General features: G+C 50.7%; 1 protein-coding gene across 1 annotated transcript in view; it reads left to right on the top strand.

Moving 5' to 3' along the window:
* The first annotated feature begins 6,291 nt into the window (after positions 1-6,291).
* The window catches only part of Spsb4 (splA/ryanodine receptor domain and SOCS box containing 4), a 77,275-nt gene continuing 69,940 nt past the window's right edge, over positions 6,292-13,626 (top strand). Inside the window, exon 1 of the mRNA XM_028866045.2 lies at positions 6,292-7,051. The gene's annotated coding sequence lies outside the window, so the exon portion shown is untranslated. The remainder of the gene's footprint in view (positions 7,052-13,626) is intronic.

The raw sequence follows: 13,626 nt of genomic DNA, 5'->3' as shown, positions 1-13,626 counted from the left end.
TTGCTTTCTAGGCATGAATTTTCAGTTTCTGCTTTCTCTTCTCAAATAACTGCATTTTCACAAGTCTGAGCCTTTGGTGGGTGGGGTCTTACCCTCAGTGCACCTTTCTTGCTGTTCCTAAAACAGGAATTCACAGTTTTCAACTTTCTGCTCTTTCTCACTACAAACCTAAATAATAGCACTGAGCACTGCCAGTCTGACAGCCTGCCAGTCAGCCTGGCAATTTCCTCTGCCAAACACAGCACTCCTTCTTTTTCAGACCCACTCTCAGTCACATCTCAGGACAGTGGCAGGAATGAAACCAGAGTCCTTCAGGAAAATAACTTAAATGGCTTCTCTACCAGTTCCTGGTGGAGACCTTGCTCCCCTCAGAAACCTCACCAGCTGGACCTTCACTCTTCAAATTTTTGTCATTATTCTGGTCTTCCAGACTCCCACAGGAATGACTGGAAAAGCTTTGTTTACAGTATTGTTGTGAAACATTCCATCCTGCAGGAAGCTCCTTAAACCAAAAGGTAGACAACTTAAAATAGCTTCAGGAAGTCCCTGAAACTCAACAGATTCACTAAACCCCTCCCTGCCAGACTAAGCAATAAAATCTGAGCATCCCCCTCAGATGATTGAAACCAAGCTGCAAGGAAGAATCTCAGAAGAACAAAAGAGACAAAGGAGACTCTGAGACCAGACTAGTTGCCTGGAGCAGTAGAAACCAGCCAAGCTGGCTGAAGAGGTTAGACCTTATTCAATTATCACGATGCAGGCCATACATATTTACAAATATTGTTTCAGCTAATCTGGTTTTTGTTTATTTTTTTCATTTTTTTAAAGAAAAGAGTCACTGCCAAGTGCCAGAATATGATCTGACAAATCCCAGAAGATGTCAGAACCAAGTGCTGTGGAATTTTCAAAGAAGAGGCCCCTCAACCAGCCAGAGCTACTAAGGAAAAATATAGAGCATTGTACCTTGAGAAATTAACAAGAAAAAAATGTAGGCTTGTTACGAAAGGTATAAGGATGAAAAAGACATCTTGAAGGGCTCCTATCTTAGAGTGAGGACAAGAAGAGAGGCAAGAGCAGCTGTGAGGGCGGGAAAGGCAGAAGACACACACTGGAGGACATCTGTCACCTGGGGCACAGAAAGCTTCCTGGAGGGGATGCGGGGCATGCAGGCCAGAAGGCAAGTTAGAGCGACCTGGGCTAAGTCAGCATGTGCTAGGGCCGGTGTCGGGGAGAAGGAGCCGGATACACTTCAGGAGTTCCGTGGTTCATTATGCTCTGTCCAGCGCCAGACGGAAAGAGGTAAAACTAGATGGCTGGGCCGACGTAGACCCCACTAAGAAGTATAAAGACCACCCAGTGAGTCATGCCAGTGGCCTTGAAGGATGTGTCAGAATATTTCTTTTATGAAGACTGCCCAGGCATCTACTAGAGATAATGGCACCAGAGCTGAAGAGAACAGGATCTAAATGTTGAACACCACCCTCCCCCGCAAATCGGGGTCATACTATGCTGTAGAACAAGTTGAGCAGTCTACTCCTGATGAAGACAGGCAGACTCACACTCCTTTTCTCCTGCCCTGCCCACAAACATCATTCCAGCCAGCTCTGCACTCAAAATGTCACAGAACTCACAACTTTTCCACAGCCGCTGGGAAACCATAGTGAGGGCTTCTGCAGGACCAAGAGTCTCGGGTTTGACAGCTGGGAAGCAGATAACAAACCATACCTGGAGAAGCCAAGGCGAGAGAAGGCCAGTTCATGGTTTTCATGTGTCCACTTACGACATTGTCCTGCATAAATCTGTACGGCTGAAAAGCTAAAAAGAATGTTTTGGATATCATCTCATGGACCTTCTGCCCCATGCATGACTCTTCCTCATTCAAAAATTCTAAGAATGCTGTAGATTTTGGTTCCCTGATAGGAAGCATAGGAAAAATGTACTGGACACCTACTTTGTAATGTGCTACAATATAAAACCACACGGAGAAGAAATTCTTTTGTCCCTGTTTTTCAAATGAGAAGGCTAAAAGCAAACATTTCTAGACTGAGATTTAAGCCCATGGCTGCTTGGCTGTATGGTGATATTTTATTTGTACTGAAATGTGATTTTATTTGTATGTTAATAAATAAAGTTGCCTGGGGGTCAGAGCTAATAGCAAGCCATAGCAGAAGCCGGGTGGTGGTGGTGCACACCTTTAATCCAGATCACATGACAGACAGATCTCTGTGTGTTCAAGGATACAGCCAGCATGGAGACACACGCCTTTAATCTCAATACTAACCATAGAAGACCTGGAGGTCTGTATAGACAAGCAGTGACAAGGAGGTCATGTGGCTGGGTTTATAACCAATGAGAAGGCAGAACAGAAAGTCAATAAAAAGACAGATACACAGGAAGTAGCTCTCTTTGCTGAGGGGAAGGACAGCAGCTACAGTGAAGGGTAAGAAAGGGTTTTTAGCTCTTAGCTATTGCTCTGACCTCTTGGGCTTTTAACTCTGCAATTGGCTCTGTGTTTCTTATTTAATAAGACTGTTCATCGGGGCTGGAGAGATGGCTCAGAGGTTAAGAGCACTGACTGCTCTTCCAGAGGTCCTGAGTTCAATTCCCAGCACCCACATGATGGCTCACAACCATTTGTAATGAGATCTGGCACCCTCTTCTGTGTACATAATAAATAAATAAATCTTAAAAAAAAAAAAAAAAAGAAAGTGGTCTGAGATCAAGCAAACAAATTTAAAAAAAAAAAAAAAGACTGTTCATCTACATGGCTGTATGTCCATATTGTGTATTCTTTGGAACAAGACTATGCCAAGTTCATCAAGGGTTTATTTTAGATCCACTCCCTGGCAATTGGGAATATCTTTTATTAGTTATCCGATGCTGATTAACAAACAATCCCAAAATTCAGAAGCTTAAAACCACCAACATTTTCTTAGTGTTTCTGTCCATCAAGAATCAGCGCAGCCTCATTTGTACCTCTGGTTTGGGTATCTTTGAGTTGTAGTCAAGACAACAAAAAGCCTGATGGGAAGGCTCCCATGGTGGTAGGCTGAGCTCAGTCCCTCACCAGGTTTCCTCACAGCATAACACCTGGCTTCCTTCGGGGCAATGCCAAAAGAGCAAGAGAGACAATGAGTGTCTGTCGCAGATGGTCTTTTTATTACCCAATCGGGGAGGGGACATCCTGTCTGCCCTACTGCATTCTATTTGTGAAAAGCAAGACAGCAAGTCCAGCTTACGCTTCGGAGGAAAAGGGGCAGGATGAGGCTATCCAAAGTCAGGGATCGCCAGAGGGCAGTTTATAGGCTGCAGACTTTCAGTTTAAAGAACATTGATCAGGTTATCCAAACTAATTTCCCCAAATGGCGAACTGTTTCCTCTTCCTGTGTGGCTGTTTCCTCTGAGTGGAAACATTATCTCCAGGAGGGAGGAGAGAGGTGCAATAAGACTCCAGAAGCTAATAAAACTGAGAAGGCTCAGAAAGCTCATGAAAGTTACAAGATTCACAAGGCCCCTTCTCAAGCTTGTAAAAGCTGGGGCATAGAAACTCTTCCGCCTGCAAGCTGTGCAGGGAGCCCCCGCGATACAGCTTTCCTGAGCTGTCATCCATATGGGAGTGGGTTCTTTAGTGGCAGCTTTGTGGCTCCCATGCTCCTATTAGTAACTTCAACCATTTTACTGGTCCCCCAGACTAGGCAGGGGGGTGGAATCATTTCTCTGGTCTGTCATGGATACCCTATCTGGAACGAACAGACATTTGTTCCCATTTCAAACCTGGGGACAAACCATGTCCATGCTCTTCAGGGGTTGGAGGATTTGGGGAAGTTCAGTGACACCTGGGGGTGCTGCTGTACCCGTTTCTTGACTCCTGAGGCACAGTCACATTTGTAAAGGCTTCTGTAGTGAACCTATCTGGCGCACAAGTGTGTGTTTCGAGGGGGAGTAGTTTTTCAGTTTGTAACTACTGACCCCTCCCTCCCCATCTTGCTCTTAAGCGTTGTGAAGTCCTCCAGCAAGGAGGATTAGAAATGAGTGCTGGCCATGTCTAGATAGAGGAACCATCAGCTGGAAAGTCTTGGGTATTTTGTTGTTGTTTTCAGGTTTATTTTATTTTAAGCGCACGAGTGTTTTGCCTGCATGAATGTATGTGTACCATGTGCATGCCTGGAGCTCACAGAAGTCATAAGAAGGCACCTGATCCCCTGGAACTGGAGTTCTGAATGAGTGTGAACCACCACGTGGGCGCTAGGAACTGAACTCTGGTCCTCTTCAAGAGCAACAAGTACTCTTGACCATCTGAGTCATCTCTCCGGTTCTTGGAAAGACCTGCTAAAGTTCCCTTTGCTTCTGAGTTTTCCTGTTTTCATCTCATGCTGTCCAGTTCTGTCAGTACCACAGCAGCTGGCAGAGCAGATGCTCCAGAAACATCCTGAAGAGGGAGGGGATAACAAGCAAGTGTGTCCATGGGTCACATTCCTTCAACCGCTCTTCTGTGCTATCACGAGGGCATCCAGAGACATACAGGTACAGACAGACAGACCTGCAAACATAGATGAAGCAGTGTAAGCAAAATCATAACCCCCATAAATACTTGCTCAGTATACCTTTGCCTCACCACTGAGCTGTCCTGATTGGTAAAGCATCTTTCATTGCTCAGACCTGTGGTGGTATTGTGTTCCCCAGAATATTGTGTACCCTAATAAACTTATCTGGGGTCAGAGACAGAACAGCCACAATATTAAACATAGAAGTTAGGCAGTGGTAGCACACTATCCTAGCATTAATCCTAGCATTCCAGAGGCAGAAATCCATGTGTTCAAGGATACAGCCAAGCATGGTGACTCACGCCTTTAATCCCAGAAAGCGAGCCTTTAATCCCATGGAGTGATGGTAGAAAGCAGAAAGGTATATAAAGCATGAGGACCAGAAACTAGAAGCATTTGGCCTGGTTAAGCATTCAGGCCTTTGAGCAGCACAGTTCAGCTGAGAGCCATTCGGATATGAGGACTCAGAGGCCTCCAGTCTGAGGAAACAAGACCAGCTGAGGATCCGGCAAGGTGAGGTAGCTGTGGCTTGTTCTGGTTCTCTGATCTTCCAATTCACCCCAATACCTGGCTCAGGTTTGATTTTATTAATAAGAACTTTTAAGATTCCTGCTACACAGTATACCTTTGCCTCACCACTGAGCTGTCCTGATTGGTAAAGCATCTTCCGGTGTTCATACCTTCCAAACTGGCCTGTGCTATTCATTCATCTATTCACTCTGCCACTGGACTATCTTTCTGGACAGCAAATCTGTCAAGGTCAAAAGGCTTGCCTAACTGATCTTGGCGAAAAGCCAAGCCTTTTGAATGGTCTCCAAGACCCTAAGTACCCCTCCCGTTTTGTCTTACCTCCTGTTTGGGCTCCAGTCACACCACCCAGGCTGTTACAGGTACCTACGTGAGACTATGATGCCTTCTGCGTCCAGCAGCTAATTCATGCAGCCACTTCCACAAGGAAGCATTCTCAAATTGCCCTCTCCAGTCTGGGAAAGGAACCCTGGAGTCCGGGTCAACACATTCACCTCACAGGATTGGATTGCAGGTGCTTGTCTTCGGTGTCTTTAAAAAAAAATGGACACTTTCTGATCTAGAATCTTTGCTCGAAGCCCATTAGAGAGAAGTGAGATAAGCTAGGACTGCGGAATGGACCTGATGTCAACTCTGGGATTGCAAGCAGGTTGCCCTGGCCAGGAACCTTCGCTTTCCTCAAAGAAACGAATGCGAGAAGTACAGAGTCCCTCGCTTTGGCCACGCCCTCTTCCTTATCTCTGAGCTCAAGCTAGTTAGGGAGCAGCCCACCATCAGCGTCTGGAGCCCTCTGGCTTCAGGTGGGCGGGGAAAGGCACCGTGGAGCAGGTGCGGCTTGAAATTGGCTTTGAAAGACGAGTTGGAGTCTGGCTTCAAAAATAAAGTGTGGACATGTATGTGCCTAAGGCAAGGGGTTATATTAAAGCATTCTCTTTCCCCGTCGCTGTTTCCCACACGCCTTGAGTACAGACACTAAAGCTATCTGGTGACGGTGGTGTCTCCTCTCTTCATCCCCCGCCCCCAGAGGCACCCACCCTGGCTCTCCAGGCACGCTTGAATGAATGGGGGAGGACCCATGCGCATGAATGAGCGAGTGTGTGAGCGAGTGTCCAGGCCCGCCAGCCGGCAGATGAGTGAATGGCGTCCGCGCCACTTCGGCCCAAGGGCGCGGGCGCGGGTTCCACTTCCCACTCCCGCCAGCTGGTGGCCTCCAGAAGGTGGCAGAGCCGGCAGCGGCCCGAGCTGGGACGGCCCGGGCGCGGGATGGTGGGGGAAGGGGCGTTCCCGGCGGCCGCGCCTTCCGCGGCTATTGGATTAGTGGCCTTCAGGGATGAGCTCAGCCGGATCGGCTTTCAGCTGCAGCCTCCGGGCCGGCCGGGAAGGCGGGGAGCGGGCGGCCGTGGAGGAGGAGGGGGAGGCAGCGGCTGCAGCATCCAGAGCTGGCCCTGGCAGTCGGCGCGCCCCGCGCACAAAGGCGCCCAGTCCCTGGGGAAGGCGATGAGCGCACCGCAGCCCGGGCCCCGGCCACCGCTGCAGCCATCGCGGCGTGCGTCCGGGGCGCTGGGGAAGAAACCTGGTGCTCCGGGGACCGGCGGCCGAGGTGGGGCCCGTGCGCCCTAAGCGCGGGACTCGCCGCCCTCCAGGTCAGGCGCCAAGCTCCGGGGCGGCCGGGGCGCGTGCTTCCGCGCCCCCCTGAGATCGGCGCAGTCGGGCGCTTCACCACTTCCGAGCCCTCTTGCCGCGCCTGAGCGCCAACTTCGCCAAGAACGTCCGTAACTCCAGGGCACCCTGCGGGGAGAGAGGGCGCTGCTGCCGGGCACAAGCCGAGAGGACGCGCCACTGGCCGAGAAGCCAGCATCCGCGGGGTCGCTCGGGCGCCCCTGAGTGGGCAGCAGCGGCAGCAGACCTCTCTCCCGAGAGTTCTGGACCTGCCAGCGCTGGGGATTCCTCCCGGGCAGGCGCTTGCCTTCTCGTTTATGGTAAGTGTTCTCCAGCTCCTACTAAAGGGTGATCGCCGGCCGGCACCGGTCACACCCGGTGCTCTTGGGGTCCCTCTGGTCGCGGTCCGGGGGAAATGTCTCTGCGAATTGTGGCAATCCAAGCTGGTTGGTTTGCGCCGGGGCATTGAGGCCAGCCTCTGATACTGTAGGTTTGAAACCCGCTGCTTCTCCCTGTAGTGGAGACAACACAAAAAATTACTCCCAGAGTCACCCGGCTACGTTTCAGTCCTACATCCGTCACTCTCTGGGGTGACCTTGGGCCAAGCACCATAACCTCGCTCTCCTCATCCGGAAGATGGGGGTGATGATTGTGCCCCTTTTACTAGTGTGTTGGGAGGAACTGCAGGGCGGTGCGGAGACCTGCGCCTGGCACTCAGGAAGCACACTCAGTCAGGCATTAGCTAGCGTTAATATTAGCCTTGTGAGCGCCAGCACATCATCCAACTTCCCAGAGCTGCAGCAGCTGTCTCATCTGTGTGACGAGGACAGTAATTTCTGGGGGTCTGCTTGTCGCTGCGGAAGCAAAGCGCCTCGCACTCACTAGGCGCTGGTGGTGATTAGTATGGTTTATCTCCGACTCTGGGGCAGCGAAGGCTGACTGCTCCGCCAGACGAGAGCCGGCTCGCGGCCGGTCCCCAGCCTGACTGGGAGACAAACTTGGAGAGAATAGGGGGCTCCGAGGGCCCTGGGCGAGGGGGGCCCTGGGCGAGGGGCTGTGGGAAGCAGGGAGGAAGCCAAAGCCCCGAGTATGGCAAATATGCCCATCCTGGTTGAACCAGGAAAAACAAGGGACCCCGAACCTCTGGTTGGTGAGGCCCAGGAAGTGTGGCTCCCATCGCCCGGTTGGCCAAGCACGGGGCTGCTGAGCCAAGAAGAGAGAAGAGGGCACGTTTGTATGACTGTCTCTAGAACTCCTGGTGCTGCAGTTCCGGGCTTGGATTCGAATTCTGCTTCTAGCCCCAGCCCGGGGGTGTGACCTTGAGCGGGTTCTCTAAGATCCGCAGCTCTTCCGTGCCTTCTCTCCCCACTCTCCTCTCCCCCTTCCTTGCCCTCCTCCAGGATTTGGGTGTGAACTCCTTCTCTTCTTGTCTGCCCACTCATATGCCCCCAGCAGTTGCTGAGCCTATGTAGATCTGGAAGAGATGAAGTGGGTAAGGGAGAAGTTCTCTCTTCCCACCTGCCCTGTGGGAAGCGATCGTGCCCTCACCTCTGAGGCTTCTGGTCTGTTTCCTCGCTTTGGCACCTCTGTCTTTCAACTAAGGCCTGCAGTTTCTGTTCCCCGGGCTGATGGAGGATCCTTCAAACTCTTCCCTCCAGCCCCTTTCCCAAACCATTCAATATTGGTTTAGGGCTGCAAGTAAACCCACTTTGTAGAGGAAAATAAAAAGTCAAAAGTATAATATAAGTATACTTTACAGGAGGCCACAGTTTGTTATTGTATTTGTTGTTGTTGTTTTTGGTTTTTCGAGACAGGGTTTCTCTGTGTAGCTTTGGTGCCTGTCCTGGAACTCACTCTGTAGCCCAGGCTGGCCTCGAACTCACAGAGAACCGCCTGTCTCTTCCTCCCTCGTGCTGGGATGAAAGGTGTGAGCCACCACCACCCAACTGAGGCCACAAGTTCTTGAGACACACACCCCAATTCTGTGTCTAAACTTCCGTAGCAAGGGCAGTTAAAAAAAAAAAAAAGTAAGCCTTTGCAACCTGTGAACAAAATTAGCGTCACCAGTCACGCCACTCAGATGTCTCTTCAGTTTGCATTTCTCTTTGATTTTAAAGACTGATGCATCCAGTGATGTAGAAATAAAATCTGCAAGGAACAGCGCTTGCCAGAAGCAGTCCAAAGACGTGACAGACTGGGGAAAGAGTCGTTGCTTATTGAAGTGGCTTCATATCTTCCAATTTGGAACAGATTTGGGGTGTGTGCTGGGAATGCAACCCAGGGCTTTGTGCACTCGAAACAAGTGCTCCACCCCTGAGCTACAGCCTCCTCGGCCCCAAATGTGTAAAGAATCTTCAAGACAAGGAAGCGTCCCAAGGACAAAGACTACAGACAATTCACACACTGAGAGTGAAAACCTATATGCCTTACCTCACTCAATAAGAAAAATGTGTGTGAAAGCCATACCATTCAGTTGTTCAGACATCAGATCAGCAGATAGTAATAACCATTCTCCAGGAAGAAGCTTTTATCCTTAAAAATGTAAACAGACCAAATTCCTCCCTAGTTAGAACTTCCTCAAGGCTGCCAGGAGTGAAGGCTGAGAATGCCCTCCAGGCCTGGCTACCACCGACCCCACCTCCTCTTTCATCATTTGTCTTCCCCACCCCGAGACCCTGGCCTAGGATCTTGGTTTTGCTCCAACACTCCCGGGTCTTATTCCTTTCCTGACTCCCACTCCACTCCACCCCACCCCACCCCACCCCAGTTGATCACAGGACCGGAACCTTGCCATCCTTCATGGAAGCCTGTCCTGGAGACTTCATTCATGTCCCAGGATGTGGCTATGGCTCAGGCCCGAGGTCTTTGCCCCTGGAGGAGAAGGCTCAGTGCAACTCACCATGCTCCAGTTTGTTAATTTCTTTCTAAGCTGTCTGGCTCATTGCCACACATCGGTGCTCCTGAAAGAGCCCTCTTCTGTTGGCACGGTAACAAAAGATCTCCAGGAGCTCCCTAGATAGAACAAGAAACTGGACGTGGAAAATCAGGAGGGTAGAAGGACCTAGGTCTAAGCACCAGAAGTCTTTCCTGGTAATCATTTAAAAAAAAAAAAAAAAGATACTTAATGTATGCACTTAACTTGTGTGAGCATGATCATTCATACTTGGCAAAAAGATCAATAATAAAAAATTAAAAATCTAGCAGCACATTTAAATAAAACATGGTCCTTACATGAGCTGACTGGCTTTCCTGCTGCTGCTCAGTTACAGGCGTCTGTTCGGAGGCTGCAGGAAGCAGCTGTCTGGCCCATCCTTTGGGAAAGACCCCAAATGAGCTGTTGTAAACTTTGTGGAGCGTTGGATCGCACGAGATTCTTGTTTTACAGGTTGAATGTGGAACTTCATCCACATTATAAATGTATATGTCAGTGGTGGGAAAAAAATTCTTGTTGGTAAAAACACAAATTCTTCAGTCCAACAAGCATTTCTTCTAATTTTTTTTTTCTCTCTCTCACCTTACAGCCCATACTGGACTAGAACTCATAGCATCTGTAGCCTAGCCTGGCCCCAAACTCTCAATCTTCCAGACCCCTCCAGGTGTGTGCCATCACACCTGGCTCTGACAGGCACTTCTTAATGCAGACAGGTAGTGTGCACAGGACTGGTCTAGAAGACAGGGGGTGGGGAGCAATGAGCTGGGCACTGGTTAGCCTTCTAGAAAGTAGCATGTGATGCAGGAGACATCCGTGGCACTAGATTGTTAGGATGACATCGTGGGACAGAGAGATGGAAGGAGGGTGCCGTGGTGGGTGCACAGAGGTGTGAGAGAATGTCAGTAGGCAGTGTCGGTGAGCAGGTCCCGGAAGGTTGGGGTAAGAAGGGGTAAACTGACTTAAGAGCTGGTGTCACTGTCTGGAGAAAGACTGTCAGGAGGGGCTGGCCGACTGTGAAGCCCTTGGCTGTCAGCTCAAGGGGTGCATGTTTGAATGAGCAGGTGATGGGCCGCTTGATTGGATTTAGCCTCTTGGCAGCAAGGTGGGTGGGTTAGAGTTCCAAGATGAGGATCACAGGCCCTCCCTTGGAGACTGCTCCAGGAATCCCGCTAAGGTGGAAACCAAGGGGAAGTAGAAGGCATTGAGTGGGAGCGACAGACAGAGAGGAACCTGGGTTACGGAGATGGAAGAGGCTGAGCTCAGCCCAGGACATGTGATTCGCAGATGTGCCACAGTGTTGGGAAGGTGGACATGTGCTCAGTGGAAAGCTTAGAATGGAAAGAAGCACTACGGAGTCACCCCAAGGAGCATCTAGAATGACCAGAGGCTAGGTGAGGGAGGGTAGCAGGGCTAGAGACATCTGCAGATCCCTGGAAGGACAGATTTTAAGAAAGGATGCACAGGGAGGAGGGGAAAGAGTCTAAGATGCTGCCTTGAGGTGTTGCACGGATCAGGCAGGCAGGACAGTTGGTGTGGACACTCTGCTTCTCTGAGTGCCATGCATTACATGCAGGAGTAGCGCAGAGCAGTGCCAGCATCGTCTTCATGGGTTGTGACCCTGTGAATTGTGCTTATGATGGACCGCACCTCTGCCTTTTCCAGAAATGCGAGAGCGCGACCCTGTTAGCTGGCCCACAAAGACGTCCCACCTGCTAACCACGGTCTGTGCAGTCCGTGAGGGAATGGTAAGAGTCCTAGGGATGGAGCGCTTCTCACAGGCAGGGCCCTCCTGTCTGCCCTCTCCTGAGACCCTTCTTTCCAAGCCTGGTGTGTGCAGCACACCCAAAAAGCCCAGGCTTACCAGAGGACTTCCCAAGTCCCCACTGCCATCCTCTAGATTAACCCTGATGCTTGAATGGTCCTGCTTTTCCTTCAGGAAACCTGTTTTCAGACAAGCGCTTATGTCCAGTGAGTTATGCTCATCTTAGGGGATAAATGAGAGGTTAGACATGCAGACTACTGCATTCTTTTAATAGATGTTTTCCTAGAGGGTCCCCCTGGCACCCCCTCCTCAGCCGCTTTTGTCATGCTCTGCCCCAGCTTGAACCAATGCTGGGCCTCACAGAGGACAGCTGTATTACAAAACCAAACCACAGGTACCCAGGGCAGCTACACCACTAACCAGGACTGCACATGGTCCCACTGGATCTGACCTATGTCTCTTTCAAATGACCTTGGAGAGCATGCTGGCCTGGTCACCACCACCCAGCAAGCCTCCTGCCTCCCAGCGCCTGCTCTTCTTGCTGGCTGACAGCTGAGCTTTTATCCCAGGAGCCTCTGACTGTGTGGGAGGAGGATTCCCATGGAAACCCCAGGAGGAGGGGAGGCTGGGGAAGCCTCATTGATTGAGCTCTAGGAAGATGGGAGCGGCGGCGGGAGTCAGGAGTCACCTGGACTGGACAGATGGCTGCTTTTGTGAGTGCTGGGGGAGAGAGGCTGGCCTAGCCAGTTGTAGAGTGAGCTCCCTGTGTGCATTATGGGAAAATCTAATGGACATCTGTGATTAAAGCCCTGGGGGTTCCATAGTTCATTCGCTGCTGGTAGGGTTCATCCTGAGTGATCATCTTTTAATAAAATACCTATCCAATTTAGTGTCTGTAGCAAGCGAAGCTTACAAGTAGTCCATAGGCTCCTGGACCAGGCAGGTCTCATTAACCCTGAGGTAGCCAGCCGTCTGGACGAGTCTGAGGTAGCATGATGCCTTACTCATTTATTTACCCTGCAATTGCCAAGTCATTCACCCACCATTTCCTCTGTACCAGACCCTTGTAGATGAAGTCCTGGGGACTCAACCTGGGCACCTCAGCTCCTGTTCCGGCGGTGCCCCAGTCCGGCTCCTCACGTTAGGTGCTGTGGTGGGGACAAGCACAGGGCCTCTGAGAGCCTGGAGCCTGTCGGGGGAGGTGTTTGCCCAAGAGTTGTGGATAGCCAAGCCGAGTGGAATTTCTCAGATAGCACATGGGGAGGGGTGCCGAGACAGGGAGGGACCGTGGCACCCAGGCAGGGAGATGGAGAAAGGGGTTCAGCGAGGGCTGTGGGCTGGGAAGGTACTCTTGAACATCCTAGGAGGGTGAAAGTCTGAACCGTCTCGTAAAATCCTCAGGAGGGTGTAAGCAGAAAGCGCAGTCCAGTCTTGTTATTATAAATGAAACTTACCATCTACTAAAGGGAGTTTAGTGATGTCAAATGGCCTCGCTCTTCCAGTCCCTGTCATTATTCACAGCTGTCACTGGTTCTGACCCCTCTGGGGTGCATTTCCCTGGAGGGGAGTAATTGGATTGAATAAGTTCCTCTAGCTGTGGATCCCTAGGGGGACATCATTACCGCCAGTTAAAGGAAGGTATGAAACTTGCCCTGGTCCCTGACCTCAGCAAAGCTAAACCCCAAGGCCACACTGAAGGGAGGGCATGTCACTCAGCCGTCACCGAATGCCTCCGGTCATCAGGGTCCTTGTAGACAGACCTCTCCCCTCTTAAGCCCAGCCAGCCTTACCTTTTGAGACCGTCTTGACTGTGGAAAGTGTGATATAATATGCAAAGCACTGAGGCTTGTGGAGCAGTGTGGGAAGGCTGCTTCATGGTGCCTCATTGCCCTGCTGAGTAGTAACACCCACCAGGGTCCCGGGAAGAAGGGCCATCGGCCATCTGAGTTTTTGTTTTCCTGCTAGGTCATGATTGAAGCCTCCGAATGAAGCAAGCGGATGCTCTAGATAATGTCTAGATGCTCTAGAGCATGGCATGAACATTCAGTTTGGTTTGGGAAGTGGATTCCGTACTCCCTGGTGTGCTTCAGGGTGCCTGCTGCTTATTGGGTTTATTCCCACCAAGAATAAGTTAAGTTCTATTGTTACGTCCCGTGTGCCTGGCCATGGGCCACACGCTGCAATAGGAAAGAGAGAACAAA

This window comes from Peromyscus leucopus, chromosome 7 (genome assembly GCF_004664715.2).
Source record: "Peromyscus leucopus breed LL Stock chromosome 7, UCI_PerLeu_2.1, whole genome shotgun sequence".
Lineage (NCBI taxonomy): Eukaryota > Metazoa > Chordata > Mammalia > Rodentia > Cricetidae > Peromyscus > Peromyscus leucopus.
This window is presented reverse-complemented; position numbering and strand designations above follow the sequence as displayed.